Here is a 26,820-nt window from a genome sequence, read left to right as displayed (position 1 = left end):
TCAGATTCTCAGTTCCTTCGTCATGGCGGGCCGAACATCCTTACGTGCTGGTAGACCGTTTTGAAGATGTTACTCCAGAAAGATTGCATGGGGATAAACAATGCAATAGGAACTTAAGTTTGTATGGTTATCTCAGAGGCTGTGATATCAAGAACGGATCTAAGGTCCATATTGCTGGTGCTGGTGATTTCTCTTTAGCTGGCATTACAAGGTCATGACCCTTTCCCTTTAAAGGTTGATGATTCTTTTCGGTATTGCAGAACAGGGGATTATTTAAGGTTGGATGTGCTTGACGTCCCTTATGAGATAGTTGAAAATTTTGAATCCCATCGTTATCCTATTCTTGGAGGTATCCTTCCGGAAGAGGAAAAATCTGGATTTATGATGGTGAAGCTTAAGCGGCATAGTTGGCATGAGAATTTGTTGATGTCAGGAGTTCCAATCACTGTTTCGGCTGGTTGGGACGATATCAGACAAATGCTATTTATGCCATGGAAAACAAGAATGGACATCATCGGCTTCTCAAATACACTCCAGAACATAAGAACTGTGTTGCGTTTTTTTGGGGGCCTCCTAAGACCACAATTGCTGTTGTACTGAATAAATTTTATTCTTTAAAAGATGAGAATTTGTTTCGGATTATGGCCAAGGGTGTCGTTCTTGATCTTAAGCATGACGCAGAGATATTGCTGAAAGGAAAAAAGATGGGAACTCTTGTTCAAACAGATGGGAAGACTGCTTGTTTCAAGTTGGCATCAGGACTTGGATCTGATAGGTTTATTGGTGCACCAATTCAGACTAGTAGCGGTATTCGGGGGAAGATTGACAAGCCTGCAGGATGTGGGATTGTTGAATGCACATTTAAGGACAATATTCGTATGGGCGACACTTTCCTCTTTCCTGTTTTGGCCACACTCGTGCTTCCATCACTCTTCAAACAGTTAAACTTGCTCTTCAAACACTTAGACACGGACGATGCCTATGCCGCCATCAACGATGCTGCCGCCGCCACCGCCACCGTCCACTTTGGCGCCAGCATTGCCGGCGATGCCGTGGACGAGCTTGTTGTTTCATACAAAGAGGTTGCTCCAAGGCGGCAGATGCCTTATCTGCGACGTGGTGTACGTATCCTCGAGGGGAGATTTAAGAGGAGAAAACGTTGTGCGGCCCAGGAGATATCAGGAGAGGTCAAGGAAAAACACAGTTTGGATCGAGAGGAAGCTAAGGAGGAACAGATATCAGGAGAGGTCAAGGAAAAACACAGTTTGGATGGAGTGATCGCTGTGCCGAGGTCCTACGATAGGGTATTGGAGTTTTTTTTGCAAATGCACGGTAAGGATGGGCCAATACTGGGCGTGTAAGTTAGAGAGGAGGATGCAGTTGTTCATGACGAGCCGGCTACAGAAATATACTCCACTTTGCTTAACGTTATGAGTATCCCTTTATAGTGTTATGAGTATCAGACTATTAGGAGTTTAATTGGACTTTAAACTTGTTATGAAAATGACAAATTTTTTGGGGAAGGTTGAGAAAGTTGAACTCGGTGAAGTAACTTTTAGTACGAAGTTCTAAATGCTTTATTTTCTTGTAATCATTACGATAAGCTGTCTTTCAAGAGATCCAAATATTGCTTGTGGATTAAAACTTGAATATGCAAATAATAACCAAATTCAAGCTCTTCATTCCAGACGCAGTTCATCATTAAAATTGAGAACTGAAGATCATCATCAAAATATCTACCATACATAGTTTACAGCAGTATAACAATCGTCTAGTCAGAAATATGTTATTTACTGCTACAGTCTGTTATTAGATAGTATGCACCATATGATTAAACATGAATGCGAAAGGAATTCCAAAGCAGAAATCATATCACCTCCTTTACTAACTTGAAACATCTCCCGGGAAGTTTTAACCGCCGAAGAAGCATACTGGGGATCTTGCACTACCCCTCATCAGCAACCATTTACAACGTTAGAGTTCAAAGTGAAGAAAATATACATAATACCCTGCAAAGACTTGCAACATGTTATAGAATGTTGTATGCCCAAGGTCAGCAATGGCTTCATAGGCTATATATACCAAACCATGTAAATACGTAACCAAATTGTTGAATAAATGTATGTCTCATGGCCAGTCACAACGCAATGGAATATGAAACCACCTGAGATGGACATCTTTCGACCATCTCAGGTTTTTTTTACAACGTTTACAAATGGATTTTACAAACATAAAAGGTTTGCTCTGATCTATGAAAGAGAGAATTTTTGCCGCCGATACAAGTCCCTAAACAGATCACCAAAAATCAGATACACCAGAAACATACTCATTAAGATGGGAGGAATACCATCATGCGCACTGAATACAAACATCTATTTACGATAACTCCAATCCTGCTGCTGCTGGTGATTTTGTTGGTACTCACAAAACACGATAGTATATCCTCTCATCTAATTTGGTACACTTTTCCAGAGATATCATCATAAAACAATGAAAAGCCCTAAACAGGATCAAAGCGATTCTACAGAATTCTATTTACAAGTCACAGCAAAAGAAAATTAGAAGATAAATACCCTCAGATTCCATTTAAAAGCCAGAAGTTGACAAGAAGGCTCAAACAGAAAAGGCTGAACTGAAATAAAAGATCGTTTAAAAGAAGGAAAATACACTTAAAGAAAAAAACCTTTCAACCTATCGCAGGCGACATATTTCAGGCGGAGCACAGTTCAAAATTATTTGAGCTCGTCTAAAATAAATCACATGCTATATGTTAAACGGTATATTATTCTTCTCTTAAGAAAATTACGCACTTTTCATCCATATTGAAGCATACCAATCACCAATTAAACATGGCCTTTTTTTGCAAAGTAAGCGGCGACTACAGTACTTCAACCCTAGATTAGCACCCTATTTATACTTTCACTCCATCAACTACAACCTTAGGATATAATGACCTGGATCCAACGGTTCCAAAAAAAAAACATAGATATTATTTCCTATTTTAACAAATATTTAGGCCTGTCAATGGATAACGATAATCCGAAATCCGATACCGATAATCCGTTACTGCTACCATCCGACATAGCGGATAACGGATATCCGATACCGATAAGCTAACGGATAATCTCCTCTTAACGTAACGATAGTGGAACAGTATATTTCCGTTAGATTTACATCTGATATCCGGAAACGTGCGTACTGCACGTGTAAATTCTTATACCTAGGGTGTATTTGTCGAATGAATCTCATTCATCGGTTCATTCTTCATTTCAATTTTATTGACACAACAGAGAGAAAAAAAGAGAAAACCTAGAACTAGAAATCGTCGTCTTCTCTGCCTTAGAAATCATAGTCTTCTCTATAGAAATCATGTGTGATTACTGATTAGAAACTAGGGTTTTCTTCTTCAATTTCCTTTGAGTTTAGTTTCAATCTTAAAAACTCAATTTTCAATTTAGGGTTTCTGAAATTAGGGTTCACAATTTCAAATTTGTGAAATTAATCATGTCCCAAAGCGAAAGAGGAGCATCAAACCAAGTTGGTTCTTCACAGAATCTCTCATTTTCAATTGCATCACATTTACCTGCTGCTGCTGCATCAAACCAAGTTCAAGGTTCTGGAATTATTCAACACCTGCTTCTATTACACCTGCAATTCGTCCTAGAGAAGAAGAAGCAGATGTAGAAGTAGATGAAGATCTGGTTATAGCTGAAGAGAAGAAAAAACTACGCTCAGTAAGGTCTGATGTATAGAATGATTTTGACAGGAAAATTGGAAAGAAGGTTGTAAAAGAGAAGGAGGTTGGGATACTTATAGCTGAATGCAAACATTGTCATAAGAAGATACCTGCACCCAGTAACCAAGGAACCAGCCGCTTGCATTACCATGTTTCCATCTGCAAAGAAAATCCTGAGAATAAGAAAGGAAAAAGAAAGAAACTACAGTCAAAACATGTAATGCTCAGATCAAGTTAGCTAATTGGAAGTATGATCCTGTTACTACTAGGATACTAGTTGGCAAAATGATTGCCAAGCATGGTTATCCAATCACTATAGTTGAGAATCCTTAATTTAGAGAGTTTGTTAAGTCTCTTAATCCTTCTGCTAAGCTTTACACTAGGAATACAGTTATGGATGGCATCATGAGACTAGCAACTGAGTTCAAACTGCAATTACAAGAACAATTTGACAATATTACATCTAAATGTAGTTTAACAACAGATATGTGGTCATGTAAGCATACAAAGGATGGTTATTGTTGTGTGACTTTGCATTACATTGATGATGAGTGGAAGCTGATTAAGAAAACACTAGCATATACTTTAGTGCCATCGCCACACTCTTGAGAATTTCTAGCATCTGTAGTGAAATCAGTGTGTCTATATTGGAACATAGATAATAAGCTTTTTGTTGTAGATGCTGACAATGCTAGCTCTAACAATGTTATGATGGAAAATCTGAAGAAATGGCTTGATAGCAAAGATTGTTTAGTTCTTAATGGGGATATGTTCTAAATAAGGTGTAGTAATCATGTAGTTCACTTGATTGTTGGGTGGGGTATGAGAGTAGTTTCTCCATTTATAGATGCAATTAGAGAGTGTGTAAAATATGTCAAGTCAAGTCAGGCTAGAAAAGAGAAATTTGAATGTGTTATTGCCCAAGTTAAGCTTTCTGCTTCAAGGTATGTGGGTTTAGATGTGGATACCAGGTGGAACTCCACCTTTAAGATGCTAAAGGATCCAATTTTTTTGAGACAAGCTTTTGTTAGGCTAGATGATTTGGATAATGACTTCAAGATACTACCATCTTCTCAGGACTGGCAACAAGGAGTGCATATATGTGAATGTTTGGAATTGTTTGATGTCATTTCAACCAAATTTGCTGGGATTAAGTATCCCACATCAAATTTGTATTATAATGGGTGCAAGAAGTTAATATATGCACTAAGATATGGGAATCAAGTGAGCATGAGTATATCAGAGACATGGCCAAGAATATGAGTATGAAATTTGATAGCTACTGGAAAGAAAGTAACACTTTGATGGGCATTGGAGTTGTTTTATATCCTAGGTATAAGGATAGATGGGTGGAGTTTGTTATGAAGAGAGTATATGGTGTCCAACACTATCAAAGTCACTATAACAAATTTGAGCTTGCACTTAATGCCTTTTACTGTGCTTATGAAACAAATATCACAGTTCCAGATGATTATGATAGTGGAATGAGTTCAGCTGGAATGGAGATCTCTGCATCTACAACGTCATCATATGAATTTGGTTATGATGATTTTATTATGGAAAACAATGTCTTTGAGGTTCAAAATTCATAACTGGAGACTTACTTAGCAGAACCAGTTCTTCCAAAAGGCACAACCATTGAAGAAATGAGGTTTGATATCTTAAGTTGGTGGAAGAATCATGCTCCAACGTACCCAACTCTCTCAAGGATTGCAAGAGATGTATTGGAAGTTCCAGTGACATGTGTAGCATCAGAATCTATGTTTAGTATTGGTGGCAGGGTTCTCACATCACACATAGTTCATTAGCTCCCGAACTTGTTGAAGCATTGCTTTGTTTGGGTGATTGGCTACCAGATCTCACTCTCAGTGACAGTGATAGTTGTGTTACTGGTAAGTTTCCTTACATCTTAATCTTTTATTTGCTTTTATATTTATTGGCTTACTGCAGTGATAGTTGTGTTATTGTCTAACACTTTTGATTTTCCTTTCAAAATGCAGAAGTTCAGGACTAAGTAAGGAGTAAGGGGGAATGCATTTGCAGATGCAGTTGTCAATGTAGAATCTGGAGATAGAGGAATGCATTTGCAGATGCATTTGGAAGTAGAGAATCTACAAATGGAGGAATGCATTTGCAGTTGCTGGCATCCTACAACAAATGGAGATTGAGTTCCTTTAATCCTTTGTTACAAAAAAACATGGTTTTTTCTTTTGCTAGAACATCTAAACTTGTTTTCTTGTGTGGCCTGAACATCTGTGTGTTTTTAAGTGTGTGGCATGAATTTAGAAGTTGTTTTCTTGGATTTAGAAGTTATTCTGTGTATTTGTTATGTGTTTTAAACATGTTTTGTGTTTGTCCTGTGAAATACCGGATGATAACGGAAAAATATCCATTATCCGGTAAGGCCAACGTAACGGTAACGTTTTTGAATTTCCTATTTCCGCCGAAAATTAACGGATAACGGATATACGCTAATTTTAATGACATGCCGGCAGAGCCAATATTTGTTACGTTAGCATCCATTGACAGCCTGTAAATATTATTCTCATATTCTTTATATTTATCCGATTTCATTTCGTAATTAAACTACATTATTTTCATTTAAGCCTAAGATAAGAATTAAGCAAGAAGGAAAGTCGCGGGAACAAATTAATGGTGTCGACATTTTACTGTTGAGGTGTACATCCTAGTTGGTGGGTTGTTATTTTTGGCTCAAGTTTAAAACTTAGTGGACGCTTTTTGGGTCTTAATAAAAATTGTTTATCCTCGGATCTTATTGGGCGTGCAAACGCTTTAATGCTTAGTTCATCTGACTTCTGGGACACTATCTCGAAGAAATACGACTCGAATTTATTTTATGCACGAAATTGGGGTGTTAGACACCATCATTTTCCAAGAAAATTAGTAGTTACCTGATCTGCAGGGTTGCACCACATAACTTAATTTACACAAATAAGCAAACCAACTAATGCAAAATTCCTCCTTAGTTGACAATTCTAGCAACTTGAACATAAATCATCTAGAGAACGGTTGCAATACTTTTTTTTCCGTTGAAAAATACACATGAAACCACCCTATCATTTTTTTTTATCGGTAAAAAATTTGGTGCTGGCGAATTTCGAATTCAGGTCATTGGTATCATCACTTGGTAGCTTTATCACTGTACTACAGTGACACCGCACCCTATCATTTTAAAACGAAGGGAGTAGTAAGATGCCAGGAAAATTGGAGAAAAGAATGAGAGGATCCACTTTGCAAATGCTCTCGTTGAGTACCATAGAGGAAACTATGGTATAGAATGGCAAGTATTATGTGGTGTTACTGTTTGGCATATTTGGAAGGCGTAATACAAAATAACTTTTGAAAAAAAGGAAGCCAAAATAATGTAACTATAGCCAATAATATTTTAAAATATGTGAACAACAAGAATTATGGGCACAATATAATGCAAACTCTCTTTTATAACCGTGTTACTATAGGCAATAATATTGTAAAATATGTGAACGGCTACTTGACAATGAAGAATCATGGACACAACATAATGCAAACTGTCTTTTATAACTCCATAAATGATGAAACGCTGAAAGTGGCCAAGACGGGGGGCGCACCAAGACAAATGGATATACAAATCAATATAGCTATAACTACGATGAATTGTGATGCTAAATCCAGAATTGGGTTGACTCTGTGTGATTTCATAGGAAATACCAGAGAAGCCGGGGGGTGTATTCCATAGCAGCAACAACAACAACAAAGCAACTAGAGATAGAGGGGGTTGAAGAAGCTTTCAAATGGGCCACAGAGCGGCGTGGACATACGATTACCCTTAGAAGTAATTCGGAACCTACTTTTTTGTTTCTTATAGGAAAGTATGCAAAGACAAGACAACAAAAATACAAGATCAGTGGGGATTTCTGCGACAACACTAAATTCGACATCAATCTTTAGTTAACTCTTTTGCTCTAGTTAAGAGATCGACTTTAATTTGGGCGGCTAATATTTCAGCTTTTTGTAATAAATTCTCAATTAAACATGATTGGACAGGCTATGCGTTATGGGCAATCTTAACTTTTTTGAATATTCAGAATTGGAACTAATGTGTAATGGTCTACGGAACCTTAAACTATGGAAATTATAGAACTCTATCTTATGTAACACGAGGGAAACCTCTTTTTCTATATAAAAGGAAAAAAAATGGAAATTTCTACACCTGCTCTCCAGATTTCAGTCTCAGATATATTTATTATCCATCCACAAAAACACATTGTTAAAGCTTCTAAAGGAGTTTATCAGTGATTCTAGACGAACCGTCCAGTAAACTACCTAAAAACCGTCATGTGTGGCTGGGATCCGCCCTCTCGAAAACAGCAGGGACCAGTTAAATGTAAGTTGGGACTACCTCATGTGTCATAACGGTCTTGGGGGAGTTTATGGGAGCCGTTTGTACAAAAAATTTGATTGGGAGTTTATTGTCGTCTTTGAATCCGTAAGCATTAACAAATGGTTTAAGATTTTAATCCGAAAACAAAATCTGTTGCGAAGAAAAAAAAGAAGTGATTAAAAAGGTGATTCTAACCTTATCAAAAAAATAAAAACAATAAGAAAAGTGCTTCTAACTTTGGTTTTGCTTGGAGTTGGAGTCAATTAGAAAAGCAGGTATGAAATATGCGGTCCCAATTCTCAAACACGTTTTACAGGCTTGAAACTCATTAGCACTTGACTGCTGCTTTCAGTGGAGCCATGCAGGACGCAATCGTTTTCTTAACTACTTTTGTTCGACTCTTTTTTTCTTCATCGTTCCTGTTAGGTGGTCAAAATTAAGCCGGTAATCAAGCTGCTATTTCAAAGTTACAAATTTGAACACGACAAAGTGAAAATACGAGGAGATTACAGTTGACATGACATGGTCTCCTGCTTGTGCTAGCTTTAGACATTTTATGTTCTCACCTTTACATATATCTATATATATATACCACCGATGCACGTTTTCCCCTTCTAAGATATTTGCATCATAATATAACAACATTCCCTTGATTCATCTCTTAGTTACGATTTTCAAAATCCAATTGTGTGTCCAATTTTCGATCAACCACAAAGCTAACGGAAAAAAAAGATGAGGATGCTTTTCTCTCAAGTGTTTCGATTATTATGCTTAATCCTCCTCTTATCTCAAGTCGCTGGCAGGTAAATAACTGATTAGCTTTTAAATTGATCCTAGATATGATTTGATGTTTAAGCAAATGCAAATTATTATTCCTGATGTCACCTGGCTAAGTATATCAATTTGGCGTTATTAATTGTTTTTTTCTTTTTTGATCTATTATTGGATGATAAAAGTAGGGGCAGAATTGCAGATAAGCCAAGACCACAACCACCAGGTCATGTAAAAAGGCAGCCTTCACCACATCCTTGAAAACAAAAATGGCGCATGAACTATCAACGATTAAGAAGAATTAAATTTAAATTCCAGGGGGTTTACAGACATACGATGGACATGCTTGACGGATTGACTTGCTGCTTCTTATTCTACAGTTCCCCCTGCTTTTTTATTTTCGCTTATAACATCATTGTGCGTTGTGTTAGTAAATTTTTGTAAACCAAAAAAATAATATTAATCATGGTTCAAGTATGAATTAGATTATAAAGTGGAACCAGTAGCACATTCTAAGCAGTGCTCTACTGCTCTGATATACAAGCGTCCTTATGCCCGTCTTAATTAGTTGAGAAATGTATTTTGAATGCACCACTCGTTCAACATGTCTTCTGCACTTCGTTGTTCTAGATCCATCCGTCTGGAGGATAGCTATCCTTTTTCTGCTGGGTTACTAAATTAACTGGAGTGATGTTCCCTATTGGCAAACAATGAGTAATACAATTCCAGATCACACACTTTTTCTTGAAAGAGAATACAATTTTCTGTTTGCAATTTCGGTTTACCAGGAACACACTGTAAGCCATACACCATTAGCAAATTAACTAATGATGCCAAAACGGCTTTCTAGAGCAAGAGCAGTGCATTGACATTTCGTCCAAGCAACAAATTAAGTCCAAAAACTAGAGATAGCAACTTGCAAGAAACCCAATACCAACAAATACAACACTTGCTTGCAGTTTCAAGCCATATGAAGCAACAGAAACAACGTTATTAGCAACAAGAACAACGTTATCAATAATAGGACCACCTCATAGCACCACCCATTAGGAATCTGTTTGCCAGAAGGAATTTAAGCCATTTTCAAAAATAAAAAGAATCAAAAAAGGAACGTGGTCGGCAGGATTCGAACCTGCGCGGGCAAAGCCCACATGATTTCTAGTCATGCCCGATAACCACTCCGGCACGACCACTTTGTTGGCAACTACTACCAAATAAACTCTATCACGTTGTTCTCTTTTTATGTATAGTTTAGGTTTCCTAATTTAACTAGTTCTCTAAGCTATGTAAGTTTCTCTTAATACTTATTATCAAAAAATTTCAATACAAATTTAAGGTGCAGGTTATCCCCGATCAAAGGACAAATTAAGGGGCAGGTTGATCCCCATTCCAGGTAGGATATTAAAAATGGCGATTGATGATCGTTCGGCTTTCCATATATATAGAGGACAGAGGTTGCACGACGATGAGCAACCTCTGAACAAGAACACTCCCGACTTTGTAGTCGTGCAGGGACCTCGCAATGTTGGGAAGTCTCTGTTGATTAAATCTCTAGTAAAGAAATTCACTGAGAGAACCCTCTCCGTCACAACCCTCTCCTTCACAACCGCATCAGGTAAAGATGTACGGCTACAGTTTGTAGAGTGCCCGGATGCTATCAATGGCATGATTGATGCTGCAAAGTATGCTGACGTGGCGATACTAATGGTTGACGCAAGTTATGCGCTTGAGATGGAAACGTTTGAGTTCCGTAACCTTTTACAAGTTCACGGCTTTCCAAAGGTTATTGGGGTTCTTACCCATCTTGACAAGGTCGGCCTAGATAAGGTATCAAAAGTTAAAAATCGTCTCGAGGATCATTTCTGTACTGACATATATGGAGGAGCAAGATTTTCCTCCTTGTCCGGTCTCGAAGAAGATGGCTTGTATAATATGCTTGAAATTGATCATCTGGGAGAAATGCTTTCGGATTCTCAGTTCCTTCCTTCGTCATGGCGGGCCGGACATCCTTACGTGCTGGTAGACCGTTTTGAAGTGCATGGGGATAAACAATGCAGTAGGAACTTAAGTCTGTACGGTTATCTCAGAGGTTGTGATATCAAGAAAGGAACTAAGGTCCATATTACTGGTGCTGGTGATTTCTCTTTAGCTGGCGTTACAAGGTCATTTGATCCTTGCCCTTTAAAGGTTGATGATTCTTTTCGGTATTGCAGAACAGGGGATTATTTAAGGTTGGATGTTCTTGACGTTCCTCCTGAGATAGTTGAAATTCTTGAATCCCATCATTATCCTATTCTTGTGGGAGATATCCTTCCGGAAGAGGAACCATCAGGATTTATGATGGTGAAGCTTAGGCGACATAGTTGGCATCATAATTTGTTGATGTCAGGAGTTCCAATCACTGTTTCGGCTGGTTGGGACGATATCAGACAAATGCTATTTATGCCATGGAAAACAAGAATGGACATCATCGGCTTCTCAAATACACTCCAGAACATAAGAACTGTGTTGCGTTTTTTTGGGGGCCTCCTAAGACCACAATTGCTGTTGTACTGAATAAATTTTATTCTTTAAAAGATGAGAATTTGTTTCGGATTATGGCCAAGGGTGTCGTTCTTGATCTTAAGCATGACGCAGAGATATTGCTGAAAGGAAAAAAGATGGGAACTCTTGTTCAAACAGATGGGAAGACTGCTTGTTTCAAGTTGGCATCAGGACTTGGATCTGATAGGTTTATTGGTGCACCAATTCAGACTAGTAACGGTATTCGGGGGAAGATTGACAAGCCTGCAGGATGTGGGATTGTTGAATGCACAATTAAGGACAATATTCGTATGGGCGACACTTTCCTCTTTCCTGTTTTGGCCACACTCGTGCTTCCATCACTCCTCAAACAGTTAAACTTGCTCTTCAAACACTTAGAGATCACCACCGTCGCCCACGATGCCTACGACGCCATCACCACCTCTGCCGCTGCCACCATCAACTCTGTCGTCGTTGCTTCCATCCCCTTGGGCGACAACATCTCCGTCAACACCGAGGACGAGCTTGCAGTTTCATACAAAGAGGTTGCTCCGAGGCAGCAGATGACGTATCTGCGACGTGGTGTGCTTATCCATGAGGGGAGATGTGAATTTCTTTCATTTCCAGACCCGCTAGAGATTGAGCAGAGGGTAATTAAAAGGAGAAAACGTTGTGCGGCCCAGGAGATATCAGGAGAGGTCAAGGAAAAACACAGTTTGGATCGATCAGGAGAGGAAGCAATGGTGATGGCGGATGATGAACCTTGGTATTACGATAGGGCACTGGAGTTGTTTTTGCAAAGGTACAGTCCGGCAGTAGCGGGCGTGTAAGTTTGAGAGGAGGCCATTGTGGATGCAGTTGTTCATGACGACCTATCTAGAAATACACTCCACTTTGCTTTAACATTGATTATTGTAATAGTTGTGGCAATGGTGACCTGGCTGAGTTCCTCCTGGCACTAAGGGTTTACAATGTTATAATATCGATTTTGCTGTTTTGGGGTTCATTCGTTTGAATTGTTTATATCTCCGAGTTTGTTACTTTCCCAGAATCTTTAAATAGAAAAAAAAAATCCATTGGTATGTCCTGGCTGTGTGTCTGAAATTGTTTTCCATGTTACCGAGCAAGTCATAGTTAAATTTTGAACTTATTGCTTGATAAGAAATACTCTTTGGTAGGTTCATGAAAGGCGGGATACTGGAGAAGTTAATGTCCCCACAAAAGGTACCCTATTATTTGATTTCCCTGAAATTTTCTCGTAGTATATGATTGAATTGGAAACGATTTTTGCAGGTAGAATTGTTTCATCAGCATTAATAATATGGAAGATACTGTTGTGTGTTACTGGGAGTGAATCACCTGTTGTTGTTGATCTCTCTTTTAGTATGGAACCTGGATTTAATAAATTGTTGGTTGCTCTTGCATGGTGATATGCTGTTCTTACACATGAACGGGGCTCCAATTCGTGCGGGGGAAATCGTTGTGTTTTATATCGAGGTATGTATGTTCTGCTGTGATTTGTATGGTGGGAAAACCTTCCACTGATTAAAATTTTAGCTATAGGAAGTCCAAGTCCTGTAGCTTGTTGAATTTTCTTGGCGCATGGAGAATTCTTTCGTTTGCCAGTTAATTGTGTGTCCAAACTGTTGAGATTATCAGTCCCACATTGTTGGGCATTCTAAGATCCTGCGGTTTATAATCTCTTAGCGCCTCTCCACTCATTGCCAATTAGTTTTGAGTTGGTTGCCCGTATTCTAACATGGTATCAGAGCAGGATATTTGCGACGAGTCTTTGACCGCGTCTTTACTCCGCGTCACCCGATTTAAGTGTTCACGTGCTAGACCCAATGAGGCTACACGTGAGGGGGCGTGTTGAGATTATCAGTCCCACGTTGTTGGGCATTCTAAGATCCTGCGGTTTATAATCTCTTAGGGCCTCTCCACTCATTGCCAATTGATTTTGAGTTGGTTGCCCGTATTCTAACACAAACAATGGGGCATTATGTTAAAGTTGCTATCATAAAATTAGCAAAATCATGTTTGCTTAACGGCTCGACACATATGAAGAGATCTGTTATTACAACGTGTACATTGCTATTTTCACTTAGTATACATTGGTAGATCCATAGATTTCTTGAAGTTCCTGTATGAGGTAAGTTTCTTTTGCTAAACTATTTTTTTTGAACCCTTGGTTCTTTTTCAGGGATTTAAAGTTCCAGTTGTTCACCGTGTAATCGAGGTAATTACTTTGGTGAGCGATCTCCCTAGGCTCCCAGAAAAGAAGAAGAAAATTTGTTTACTATATGTTTGCACTTAGGGCGTTTTATTATCTAGGCTCCCCTTGGGCGACTCGGGCGCCTAGGCGAGCACAACATAGCAATAAACTGTCACTAACTAAAGTACTAATAAGTTGAAGTTTTTTACATTTTAATCTTTTGCTGAAAAAATAAAATCATATTGGAGTTACGCTGTCTTTTACCGTGGCAAAGTAGTGTCTCGTGTGTCCTTGTCATAAAATCATCTACAAGTGGGGAAGTTATATATCTTAAAACCATGTAATAATACTATAATCTGCAGGCTGGATCCATTCTCACTTGGGCGGTTTTTCATGTTACCGAGCAAGTCATTGTTAAATTCTGAACTTATTCCTTGTATGAAATTTTCTTTGACAGGTTCATGAAAGGCGGGAGGTACCCTATTATTTATATTTTGAGAAAGTTGAGCTCAGTGAACTAACTTTTACTACGAGGTTCTAAACGCTATATCTTGCAAGAGAATAATTTCGTTAAACTATCTTTAGTGATCCCACATTATGCTCATAACCATCCAAGTTTTAAATGTCTTCTCTGTTTCAGGGGATAGTAATGTTCATCATGACAAGATGCTGTATGCTCCAGGTCAGGAATGGCTTAATCGGCATCACGTTGTAGGAAGAGCTGTGGGGTAAGCACATAAAATAGTGTTGATTGTTGATTGAATACTGTGGCTCACTGGGATTGTTCTGTTCTGGGTAGCAACAACTCATACAGCATTTTGGCTGAACCTACTCTCCTTGGGGAGACTTCATGGATTCGTCCCGAGGACTTCCTCCTGATTACCATTTAGACATCTTCTTCAGCACAGCTAGAGAAAGCATTTTGTTGATGTGTCATCATAGTGTTGATCACTTGGGTAATTTATTTGCAGTTTCTTACCATATATATATCGGCTGGGTGACAATTATTATACTGACTGAAAATCCTATCATCAAGGTTTGCATTCTTCAACGGAACTTATATGGTCACGCTAACTCTAAATTTCGATCTTTTCATTCTTTCCACAGATCTTTCTTCTAGTAATGCCTTCTAATACTAACTGAAAAAATCTTTTGTTCATCAAACATGTCTTAGAGCCCAAGAAGTTACAAGTAAATAGGCCTTTTTGGCATTCATTCTTACTTCAATAGTTTTTTTATCTTTGTGCAGTATGTTCTAATTGGTGCCTTGGGGTTGCTGATCATAACATCAAAGAATTAATGCTCGACTGATTGACTTGCTGCTTCTCTTTTACGTTCCCTTGTAATATATGTACGTTGGATGAAAAAGTGAACTTCTGTTTTGATTAGACCATGTTGCTTCTGACTTCGGTTTTGTTTGGTGTCAATGGTAGGTAAGAAATATGTGGTCTCAATTCTCAAACGCGTGCATTTATTTTTCTAGTCAAAAACCCAAGATACATTTTCAAAATCATAAAAATTCAAACACGTCAAAGTGAGAACATGACTTGGTCTCATGCTTGTTCTACTAGCTTTAGACATTTTATGTTCTCACCTTTATATATACCAACAATGCATGCTCTCCTGTTCCAAGTACTACCTAGTAAGTCTAAGATATTTGCATCATAAGATTTCAATCTTCCCTTAATTCATCTTTTAGTAAGGATTTTCATAATCCAATTGTGTGTCAGATCTTCGATCAACCACCAAACTAACGGCAAAAAAGATGAGGATGCTTCTCTCGCAAGTGTTTCGATTATTATGCCTCATCCTCCTCTTATCTCAAGTCGCTGGCAGGTAAATAACTCATAAGCTTTTATTTTGATCCTAGTTATAATTTGATGTTTAAGCAAATGCAAATTCTTGTTCTTAATGTCACCTGGTTAAGTATACACATATTTGTTTATCTGTATTGCACCATGGCAACCGTTATCAAATTGGCATTATTAATTGTTCCTTTCTTTTTGATCTATAAAAGTATGGGCCGAGAGGCAGATAAGCCAAGGCCACAATCACCGGTTCTTATAAGAGGGCAGCCTTCACCACGTCCTTGAAAACCATAGTGACGCATGAGCTTTCGACATAGGGAGGAAAAGGATCATTTTGCTGGTTGTAGTGAATTAAGATTAAGTTTTAATTTACATAATCACATTAACATCCAGAAAATATGAATTAAAAGAAAAGGTGGGGGAGAGCAGGAATAATTGTTATAGGTTTTTTCCTTTTAAAATATTTCTTTTCGCTTTTCTATGAGAGATTTTTGTATTGTAACAAAATAATCATAATTTTTTTCTCTCGTCTAAGATAAATGATACGAGTCTTAGATATTGCTTTAATTTGTAAAGGTAAAAAGTAGAAATAAATTTATTTTGTGGTTATGCACTTATTGATTTGTGTTACTTATTAACAACCCGAATAACAAGGCATGCAATTGTCCAGTTATGCGGATTTTATTTTTTTTCGAGAAAGAGGCAAGTCATTTATCATAAACTTTGATTCAAGATCATAAGTATTTACATGACTGATTCGGATGTACCCGACAGCTACAATAAGTTCAAACACACTACATTGACAGCCAAACCATTTAAAGTCGTAGTCCCAAGACCTAATCTGAAGACGAAATCCTATTGTTCCTAACCGATTCGGCTATAACAAGATAAGTTTAAACGGTCTTGGTTGGATCAAAAGTAACAGATGCAAACATATTAGAAATCTAAAATCAATAGAGATGTTAGGATAGAAAAATCCAATAGTTTCTCAGGGTTTTTTCCAGACTCATAGTAAAACATGTGACATGGGTGTTGATGGTGGATTTTCAACAAATGGCAAAACCGTAAAATCATGAGGCATGTTTTTGACACGGTCTTCAGGCATGCAATGATTCATATTTTACGAAGCCATGATGAATATGTTTTCGAAAAGCCTCCACCAGCTGAGCGTTCGATCCCTGGCATTTCGTCGTGACCTCTATGCAGAATAACGTATTTGGGCGGTTCTCTGTAGACTGAGAGCTTAACCCCTTCATGACGTCGGTGATACTCACTGTTCCCTGGCTGCAGGAGAGAGACCCACCTCCACATAGAAGGGCGGCGGACGCCTTCAGGACGTCGGTGACACTCACCGTTCCCTGATTATGTGGAGAGACTGTGCATAGATTCAAGCGGTTCTCCGTAGATTGAGAGCACTGACGCCTTCAGGTCGTAAACAACATCGTGACTCCCTGACTTTGCACCATTCAGAATAAATGTGACGCTTTAACTGGCTAATATATTTTCTGCAATAGATTAATTCTGCTGTGACATTCACCACTGAATTCCTAGAATAATCTATTATTGCTCCTATTCCATAGTCGAATCCACGGCCTGATCCCATGGAATGGCAATAACAATTGATCATATTCCATGGTCGAATCCACGGCCTGATCCCATGGAATGGCAATAACAATTGCTCCTATTTCATGGTCGAATCCACGGCCTGATCCCATGGAATGGCAATAACAATTGCTTCGATTCTATGATCGAATCCACGGCTTGATCTCATAGAATGGCAATAAAACAACTGTGTTATCTCATTACTCCGATTTCATGATCGAATCCACTGATCTCATGAAATGGTAATAGATAATCTTAATTACTCTGATTCTATGGTCGATTCCACGATCCCATAGGATGGTAATGCTTGTTTTATTATTCTGAATTCGTAGTCGAATCCACAGCTGATCCTGCGAATTAATAATGAACAACTATTCCTTTTTATTACTCGTTTCATGAATTATTCTCCACTGAATTCATAGATTAGTAATAAATACTCAACAACCGGGCATATGGACCATCACTGAGTAAGCCTCACAAAAATGGTGCGAGTGTACTCGACAATGATGCACGACTGAGCACCCGGATGCACGAACGAGTGTCCAAAAATATGAAATAATGAGGAATCCTTCGCAAAACAGGAGAAAACAATAAATATTAATAAAATAATAAGAGGCGCCCAAGGCCGGGCCCACCAGCTTTACGGTCGGCCGTGCCCTAGCCATGGTCGGTTTGTGCCTCTCCCATTATTTTCCTTATTTTTTGTTATTTCGTGAACTCACGAAAACTCCTTGGTTTTAGCAACTTTCCTTGTTTTTGAAAAACCCGTGAATTCTTCATAACTTCGTGGATTCACGAAATAATATTATAAAATAAGGAGAGGTGTGCGGGACTGGGAAACCTAACCGGCCGGCCATGCCTAAGTCGTGGCCGGTCCCACACCTCACAATCCTTAGCTTTTTATAATTATTATTCCATAATCTCACGAAACTCCTCCATTTCAACAAAAACTCGTGGATTCTCCATAACTTCAAGGATTCTCCATAACTTCAAGGATTCATGAAAAATAATAAAATAGGGAAAGGTGTGCGGGACCGGGCAAACTAGCCGGCCGGCCATGCCCTAGCCATGCTCGATCCCGCACCTTGCAATCCCTAATCTTGCATAATTATTATTTTCCTCAATTCATGAAACTCCTGGGTTTGAGAAAAATTCATGATTTCTCCATATTTTCTCAAATATTGCTCAAATCACGACAACCCAAAAGCCAACATAATCGCACGATTGGATAGCCTCTCATGGAAATTTTAAATATTAAAACACTTTTATTTTAATATTTTCAAAATATTGATGAATTGAGCATACATGCTCATTCCAACAAAAATCGAGAATTCTCAGTCAAGATGAAACTCTTCTGAAAATTCACTATGTTGTTCGAACGCGCATCAGAAAATACTGAAACTCTCAGTATGGAAACACGGACACCACGGAAATACGTGCATGCCTCCATGACCGACCAGAGTCATTCCTAGGGCTTTCACCATGGGAACACGTGGATTCTCCATAACTTCAAGGATTCTCCATAACTTCAAGGATTCATGAAAAATAATAAAATAGGGAAAGGTGTGCGGGACCGGGCAACCTAGCCGGCCGGCCATGCCCTATCCATGGTCGGTCCTACACCTTGCAATCCCTAATCTTGCATAATTATTATTTTCCTCAATTCATGAAACTCCTGGGTTTGAGAAAAATTCATGATTTCTCCATATTTTCTCAAATATTGCTCAAATCACGACAAACCAAAAGCCAACATAATCGCACGACTGGATAGCCTCTCACGGAAATTTTAAATATTAAAACACTTTTATTTTAATATTTTCAAAATATTAATGAATTGAGCATACATGCTCATTCCAACAAAAATCGAGAATTCTCAGTCAAGATGAAACTCTTCTGAAAATTCACTATGTTGTTCGAACGCGCATCAGAAAATACTGAAACTCTCAGTATGGAAACACGGACACCAAAGAAACACGTGCATGCCTCCATGACCGACCAGAGTCATTCGTAGGGCTTTCACAAATCCGGTCCCACATGTTTTCACAATTCTGACCTAATTTGCTCAATTGCTCATACTGGGCCCGAACTCTCTCCAACCAACTGGAGAATCCTTCAAATGACCAACAACTGGTCCCATGACCACCAAGATCCGGTCCCATGCTCTCTTGGTCGGTCCTCATCTCTCATACCTAGGTTTTGTCACTTAATGCTTAATCCAGCAATATTTCAATAAATGATGAAACCTGCATTTAATCATCGTTCTTTCACCAACTCTCAAACTGAGAACCCTGGTGTGTGCTCACTCGAGCACTGGGCATCACATGGACGCTCATCATCCCATGTGGTCTCTCCCTCTTCACTCATGACCAATTTTCAGCAATTTACCAATTATTGAAGGATTGATCAAAAATTAGGGTTTCGAACAAACGCTCCACGAATCACCATTCTGAGCAAGTTCAAACACAAAATTATGTTGATTCAGCAATCAACATCCAAATTAATAATATTCAGTAATTCACCAATATTTTTTATTAATATTTTATTGGGTCACGGCACTAGTAAATTATTCTTTGAATTGAGCAATACTTGCTCAGTTGCTCGAATATTGATCCAACCATCAATATTCGGTAATTCATCAGTAGTTTGTAGAATTGAGCAACACTTGCTCAATTGCACGTCAAATTACCAATATTCAGTATTTTGTTGAATTGAGCAACACTTGCTCAGTTGCACACCAAAATTATCGAATTCGTCGAATTGAGCAATACTTGCTCAGTTGCTCGACAAACTCTCGATATTCGGCAATTCGTTGAATTGAGCAATACTTGCTCAGTTGCTCGACAAACTCTCGATATTCGGAAATTCATTGAATTGAGCAATACTTGCTCAGTTACTCGACAAACTCTCAATATTCGGAAATTCGTCGAGTTGAGCAATACTTGCTCAGTCGCTCTAGTCAGTAATTCATTGACATCTCAGAGAACTACATGTTCAATCCATGAATCGCTGAGCATTCACCACTTATGCTCGATTCAACAAAACTAGACTCACAGTCTAAATCAGTCAACAACTGACCAACTAATACATGTCTTCCTTGTAGACTCCACGATTCGTGAAATATCAATCACGTCACAAATGGGGGGATATCACTTAGGGTTTTGGTCTGGCGGTCTACGGCACGTGGATTCATCCACAACGAGAAATGTGCGTAAGTCGTGTAAACGGTTGAAGAAGTTAGCAAAGTAGTGGGTGCACGATCAGTCAAGTCTCTGCACGACATGGAACTGACTTTACCACGATCTCCCACTTTCCCACTCTTTCACTCAAGAAACCGTCACACTTACAGGGATCAGTGGTACATCATTCTGGCAATAAAAATAAGTTTAAATCGAGGACATCAGGATATCATCAATCATCTATTATCATCATTATCCGTCAACAACTCGATATAAACTTATTCACAGAACACAACTTCAGCAGTTCAGCAATATTGCAGAAACCTTCGACAAACCCACAATCCTTGATCATCACTGATCCCACACAACTCTCAGCTTCCCTCTTACAGATCAACCCATCTCCCTCTTTGCGACCGAATTGACTCTAGAACGGCCATTGTCTTGGTTTAGGCCGGAGTCATACAGATTGATTTCCCGAATCTAAGCACCCCCTTTGCAGCGGTGCATCTGTGTGAGAATTAGCATTTTGCCCGGCTGAGGAGTCTCGACAGCACGCTCGACTCTTCACTTTCCCAAAAAACCGGCGGCTCGTTTTTCCCCATCCACAATGGGTATGCAAGGTTCCATAGATCCAACAATTTATCGATGTTTTTTTTCAAAATAACAGTAACATTTAAAGGTAGTAAGTATAATCTAACACGGTTATAATCTGGCTGAATCGATATCGAAATCGATCTTGGTATCTTTGTAAAACCTTTCGATTTGTTTGTGTCTTTGGAAAACATGTTGTTGCTGGAGGTAAATCTGTAACATCCATGAGTAACAAGGCGCACAATTGTCTAATAGTATGCAGAAATATGCATCCTTATTAGCAAATAGTCACACGATTTTTGATAATGAAATACAATGTTAATATGGGTTTGTTGAGTTTTTTGGCATGTTTGTTGGTAATATTTCAAAGTCAAGGTTTTGAAGATTTGTAGTTTTTAATCAATGAGAGAAGAAGGACAATTTGTTAGTTTTTGGAAACTAGGAAATTTAGTGAGAAGAATGAATGAGAAAACTAGTTGTTTTTTTTTTCTGTTCTCATTACCTGCTGCAAATGCACTTGTTGTTACGAGTTGAAGGGGAAGTACTCCTGCTTGCCATATCCTCGTTACTCTTGTTTTAGAGAGAGAAAGAGAGATGCCTAATCATGTATTTGTGTTTTTGTGTACTTTGTCAAGTGGCAAATGGTTGACTTTCAGTGCATTTAGTTGACATTAAGCAAAAAGTGTAGTATGGTCTATGATTGAAAGTCTCTTTCATGTTCTATAGGAAAACTTACTTGTTACAACTCGTTTTAGTTTATTTAGTCCATCTCTTATAAGGATTCCTCTTTATCAAAATTAAAAACAAATGTTCTATAAAAAAAATGTGGCAGTAACTAAATACAACTCATCATTTGATTAAATACGACCCTTACTTAAAAATGGTTAGTGATATCACCTTAAATATAGTGGGTAATGAAAATACACCATCATCTTGTCGACTCTTGAGATATTCTTTTTTCAGTCTTTATTCCCTGAACATGAGTACATGACATTAGTTTGTTTTCAATTCGATTGTCATGGCAAGATCGATATATGAAACTGGAGTGTTATCGGTTGCCACAAAATAAACAACGAAGATCATACGAGCAATGAGAAATCCACAAAGCATTCTCCGAATACACAACTCATATTCTTTCGGAGTTGAGCAATAGATATTCCTAATTATTTCCTCTCAATCAATCTAGCATAAGAATTTAATGATTTCATTTATAATTAAATCTTCTTATACAAAATATATCAACAATAATTCGAAAACAAATTGCCTTCCCTAATCTATAATTTAGTTCTTTAGACATCTAAAATTTACATCAGTAATCTAATCTTGATCTGCTACATCAACGATTATAACATTTAGCTATAAGAGGTAGTAGTTGAAAATTATATTGAGCAAAAAAGGTTTGCATCAATTATTGAAACCCAAAGTGGAACAAGAACGGAAGAAGAACGTGGAAACTCACTAAAACCAAGGATGATGACAGTGGTGGGCTTTGGTTACTTGCGTGAAGTATGTCAATAAGTATTTTGGTTCTTAGAAAGGATTGTATTTAACCTAGTGATGGGTTGTATTTAGTCACCGCCAAAAATATACTTACATTCAGAAGTAAAATAAAATGGAAGGAAGTAATTTGTCAAATTTACAGTTAAATCTAAGTCAGGTGCGGTTGAAAACCATGTCTGGTGTCAAACCCAACTTAAAATTAGGTTTGGCACCAAGCATGATTTTAAGATGTGACTGTTGATGGGACACACATTTCACTAATGCATGATTATGGCCAATGACTCCTACATACCAGATGAACTTACAAACTACGTATAAAATGAAGTGATATTTATAGTTTTTCTGAGCTAAATTTAATTATTCTCTCACTGAGTGTGTGTTTTGACGAAAATCCAAAGCTCAAAGCCAAAAAATGATTTTTCTTTCTTTGGCGGCTGCCACTAACGAAAAGCATAACCTAATAATAATACCTTGCAAATACGATGAGAAAATTTTTATACTTTTATGAAATGGAGAATTATTGCCTTACTGAATATATGGATGGTAATACGCCTTAAGCAAGTAGTTTACAAGTTCATGTGAATTCAAGTCATAATAATATTGTTGATGGGTAAAACCCATTTTCTAGTTTTTAAGGAAATGTGGCACCAAGCATGATTTTAATGTGTGAATATTGATGGGACACACATTTCACTAATGCATGATTATGGCCAATGACTCCTACATACCAGATGAACTTACAAACTACGTCTAAAATGAAGTGATATTTATAGTTTTTCTGAGCTAAATTTAATTATTCTCTCACTGAGTGTGTATTTTGATGAAAATCCAAAGCTCAAAGCCAAAAAATGATTTTTCTTTCTTTGGAGGCTGCCACTGACGAAAAGCATAACCTAATAATAATACCTTGCGAATAGGATGAGAAAACTGTTATACTTTTATGAAATGGAGAACTAATGCCTTACTGAATATATATGGATGGTAATACGCCTTAAGAAAGTAATTTACAAGTTTATGTGAATTCAAGTCATAAAAATATTGTTGATGGGTAAAAACGATCTACTAGTTTTTAAAGAAAAGTGTAGAGTTGTGCAAAAAGCGGATCCTCAATTGAGAAAATTGCCTAAACCTTTAACAGATGCACTACACGGGAGTGCTTTGAGTTGGAGAGATCAATCTGTAAGACTCCGGATTAAACCAATACAATGGTCGTTCCATAATCAATTCGGTCACAAAGAGGGATGAGGGTCGAACTCTAGGAGAGGAGCTGAGAATTGTGTGAAATCAATGGAAATTGATGGATTGTGGATGTGTTGGAGACTTCTGCAAGTTTGATGAACCGTCAATGAATGCTGATCAGATTGATTGAGTTTTGTTCAATAGTATTTGACTAACATCTGTTAGGTTGAGTTAAATTGTAAAATCATAGGTTAATGAGCCTATTTATATTGCAGAAGTAGTTAACACATTGATCTTCAGTATGTGTGATCATGGTTGCAGAGGAGTGGAACAATGGGGAAGTGGGAAACCTTGGTTGAACCAGTTCCACATTGCGCAGAAGACTTGGTTGATTGTCTGTCCACCATTTTTCTAACTCCTTCAACTGCTAGAACAACTTACTCACATTTCTCATCATGAATATACTGTTACATCGCATGTGTTGTAGACCGCCAGACCAAAACCCTAGCGAATACCCCCAAGTGACATGATTGATGTCTCATGTATGTGAAGTCTACAAGGCAGACGTGTATTTATTTGGTCAATTATGGACTTGGATAGACCATGAGTCTTAGCCTTAATGAGTCAAGCATAATTGACGAATCTGATATGCTATGATGAATTGAGCATAAGGTGTCTGCTGGGACAATAATAATGCATATACGTCTAATCTGATGAATTGTGACATGTCATTGTACCAGTTGAGGTAGCAATGATGCTTGGATGATTTAGATTGACAAACGTCAGTCTAATGAAATTGCTCAATCATTGACCTATTTTGATATGTCGAATATTTGACAGAAAATCAGATACTTCTGAATAATTGTAGAATATCCATTTGTGATCCACTATATCATGAGTTGTCGAATGACAAAATAAGAATTAGAGTATTGGTAAATATTAGATGATCGATGGTTTTCTAATGAAATATTGGATGGTCATCCAATGTCATGTTGTTTCTTGGACGGGCGAGCAACAAAATGTTGGTAGCAGGACCGAACATTAAATATTAATTAAAATATTGATATATGGATAAATATGGAGATTATTGACATTCATCAGAATTATCATAAGTATGAAACTCTAATGTTGGAGAACCCTGGATCCAGGAGATGAAAAGTTGTCCAATATGGGTAGAGATACTGACCAACCAATAGGTATAAGGATCGTCCATTGGTGGTGGAAAACCGGCTAGGCGGTGTATGGAGGATTGTCCAACTGGTGAAAGAGGATTTACCAAATTTGGAGATTTTTCAAAGTGGAGGTGTATCCAAGATATGGAGGATTATACAATTAAGGAATGTGGGATCAGCCGGTCATGGTGGCCAAGTGACCGGTTAAGCCCAACAATAGTGGTGTGCGGTCCACCATGTCGACGACCGTCCATTCTTGAGAATTTTTGGTATTTTTCGTTGGACGTTTGTGCAATATTTTGTATTTTCAGAAGAGTTTTATTTTGACTGAAACTCTTAATTTTGCATGAATGGGAAAGTAGGTTTTTTGCTCACACGTCCAATAATTTAGATTATAAAAATAGTAATATTTTAATATTTATTGGTAAAAAAAACTGACGGTTTGGGACCATTTGATTTGTAGGCTTTTTGGAGAATTGAACAATATTTGGCAAAAATATGGAAAACAAAGTGTTTGCACGAATGTAGTCAAGGATTATGGAAACCAAGGAATATAATATCAAATAAAAGAAGTGGAGAATGTGGGACCGGCCACGGCCACGACATGGCCGGCTGGCAGGTGGGCCCTGTCCTACTTTTTTTCCCTAGATATCCATATCCTCTTTCGTCCATATTTTTGGGTGCTCGTTCGTGCATTATTAATAAGTACACTCGCACCATTTTCTCGGGGCTTACTTGGTGGTGGCCCATATGTGAAAAAGCAGGGGTCTAAAAACCACATCCAATATTTCGTTCGGCAATCTGAATAGACAAACTCCAATATGCTTTCAAGAGAAGCAACTAGACAGTCAGACTCAATCTATAGAAAAGTATATCAAAGAGTTATATCTCAATTTCCCAATTCAATCTGCAATCAAACAAATAGAAATTTACGAGCCTGATTGAATAAGATAATTAACTTGGACGGTATCACAAACCAATATCCAAGTGCCAATCAATTCAATCAACAACCCAAAGGTCGGATTCAAGAACTGATTGAACTTAACGCACAACCTGTGATATTTCTATTATATAACAAAATATAATGCGGAAAAGAAATAACACAGATACCAGATATTTTATTAATGAGCAAACCGCAAATGCTGAAAAACCCCGGGACCTAGTCCATCTTTGAACACCACACTGTATTAATCCGCTACAGACACTAGCCTACTACCAATGAACTCCGGGCTAGAATGTAGTTCATCCCTAATCAATCTCACACTGATCAAGGTACAGTTGCACTCCTTACGTCTCTGAACCCCAAAAGGGTTCTACGCACTTGATTCCCTTAGCTGATCTCACCCACAACCAAGAGTTGCTACGACCCAAAGTCGAAGACTTGATAAACAAATCTGTCTCACACAGAAAAGTCTATTGGAATAAATAAATCTGTCTCCCACATAAATACCTATGAGTTTTGTTCCGTCTTTGGATAAATCAAGGTGCACAAGAACCAATTGATAAACCGGACTTATACTCCCGAAGAACACCCTAGTATTATCAATCACCTCACAATAATCTTAACCGTATGGAAGCGAAACAAGATATTATGGAATCACAAACGATGAGACGAAGATGTTTGTGACTACTTTTAATCTTACCTATCGGAGATAAATCTCAAGCAAATCTTAGCAAAGATAATACTCAATCAAGGTAGTAGAAGTAAGATCAGAACACGCAACTACAGAAAAAAATAGTTGGGTCTGGCTTCACAATCCCAATGAAGTCTTTAACCTACAGGGTTTCGTGAAAAATCTAAGGTTAAAGGAGAATCGACTCTAGTCGCAACTAGTATCACACAGAAGGTGTGGGATTAGGTTTCCCAGTTGCTAGAGTTCTCCCTTATATAATTTTCAAATAAGGGTTTGCAATCTAAGTTATCTTGGTAAAAAAGCATTCAATATTCACTGTTAGATGAAAACCTGATTAGATTCAAGCTAATATCTTTCAATCGTTAAATCGAACTTAGCTTGTTTTACACAAATGAAATGTACCTTCATTTAGGTTTGAGTAACCGTACCTAAACGTGTACATTAGTTTGGCTCAACAATAGTTAACCGAAGTTAGCTATATGGACACTCTCATATCAACCTTATGCATCTTAACCACAACTAGTTCAAATGA

The 26,820-nt window shown here is 38.0% G+C and overlaps 2 long non-coding RNA genes and 1 other non-coding gene across 3 annotated transcripts; 2 read left to right on the top strand and 1 right to left on the bottom strand.

Annotated features, from left to right (window-relative positions):
* Nucleotides 1–8,745: 8,745 nt before the first annotated feature.
* LOC113361110 lies at nt 8,746–9,517 on the top strand. The gene is made up of 2 exons (XR_003364948.1): nt 8,746–8,920; nt 9,074–9,517. It is a non-coding gene; the product is annotated as an uncharacterized LOC113361110 (long non-coding RNA).
* Nucleotides 9,518–9,999: 482 nt separating this feature from the next.
* TRNAS-AGA lies at nt 10,000–10,081 on the bottom strand. The gene has a single exon. It is a non-coding gene; the product is annotated as a tRNA-Ser (tRNA).
* A 5,168-nt stretch (nt 10,082–15,249) lies between these two features.
* On the top strand, nt 15,250–16,045 carry LOC113361109. Its single transcript, XR_003364947.1, has 2 exons — nt 15,250–15,462; nt 15,644–16,045. It is a non-coding gene; the product is annotated as an uncharacterized LOC113361109 (long non-coding RNA).
* Nucleotides 16,046–26,820: the final 10,775 nt, after the last annotated feature.

This window comes from Papaver somniferum, chromosome 3 (genome assembly GCF_003573695.1).
Source record: "Papaver somniferum cultivar HN1 chromosome 3, ASM357369v1, whole genome shotgun sequence".
Taxonomy (NCBI): domain Eukaryota; kingdom Viridiplantae; phylum Streptophyta; class Magnoliopsida; order Ranunculales; family Papaveraceae; genus Papaver; species Papaver somniferum.
The sequence above is the reverse complement of the archived record's forward strand: the minus strand, read 5'-3'. Positions and strand labels throughout refer to the sequence as shown.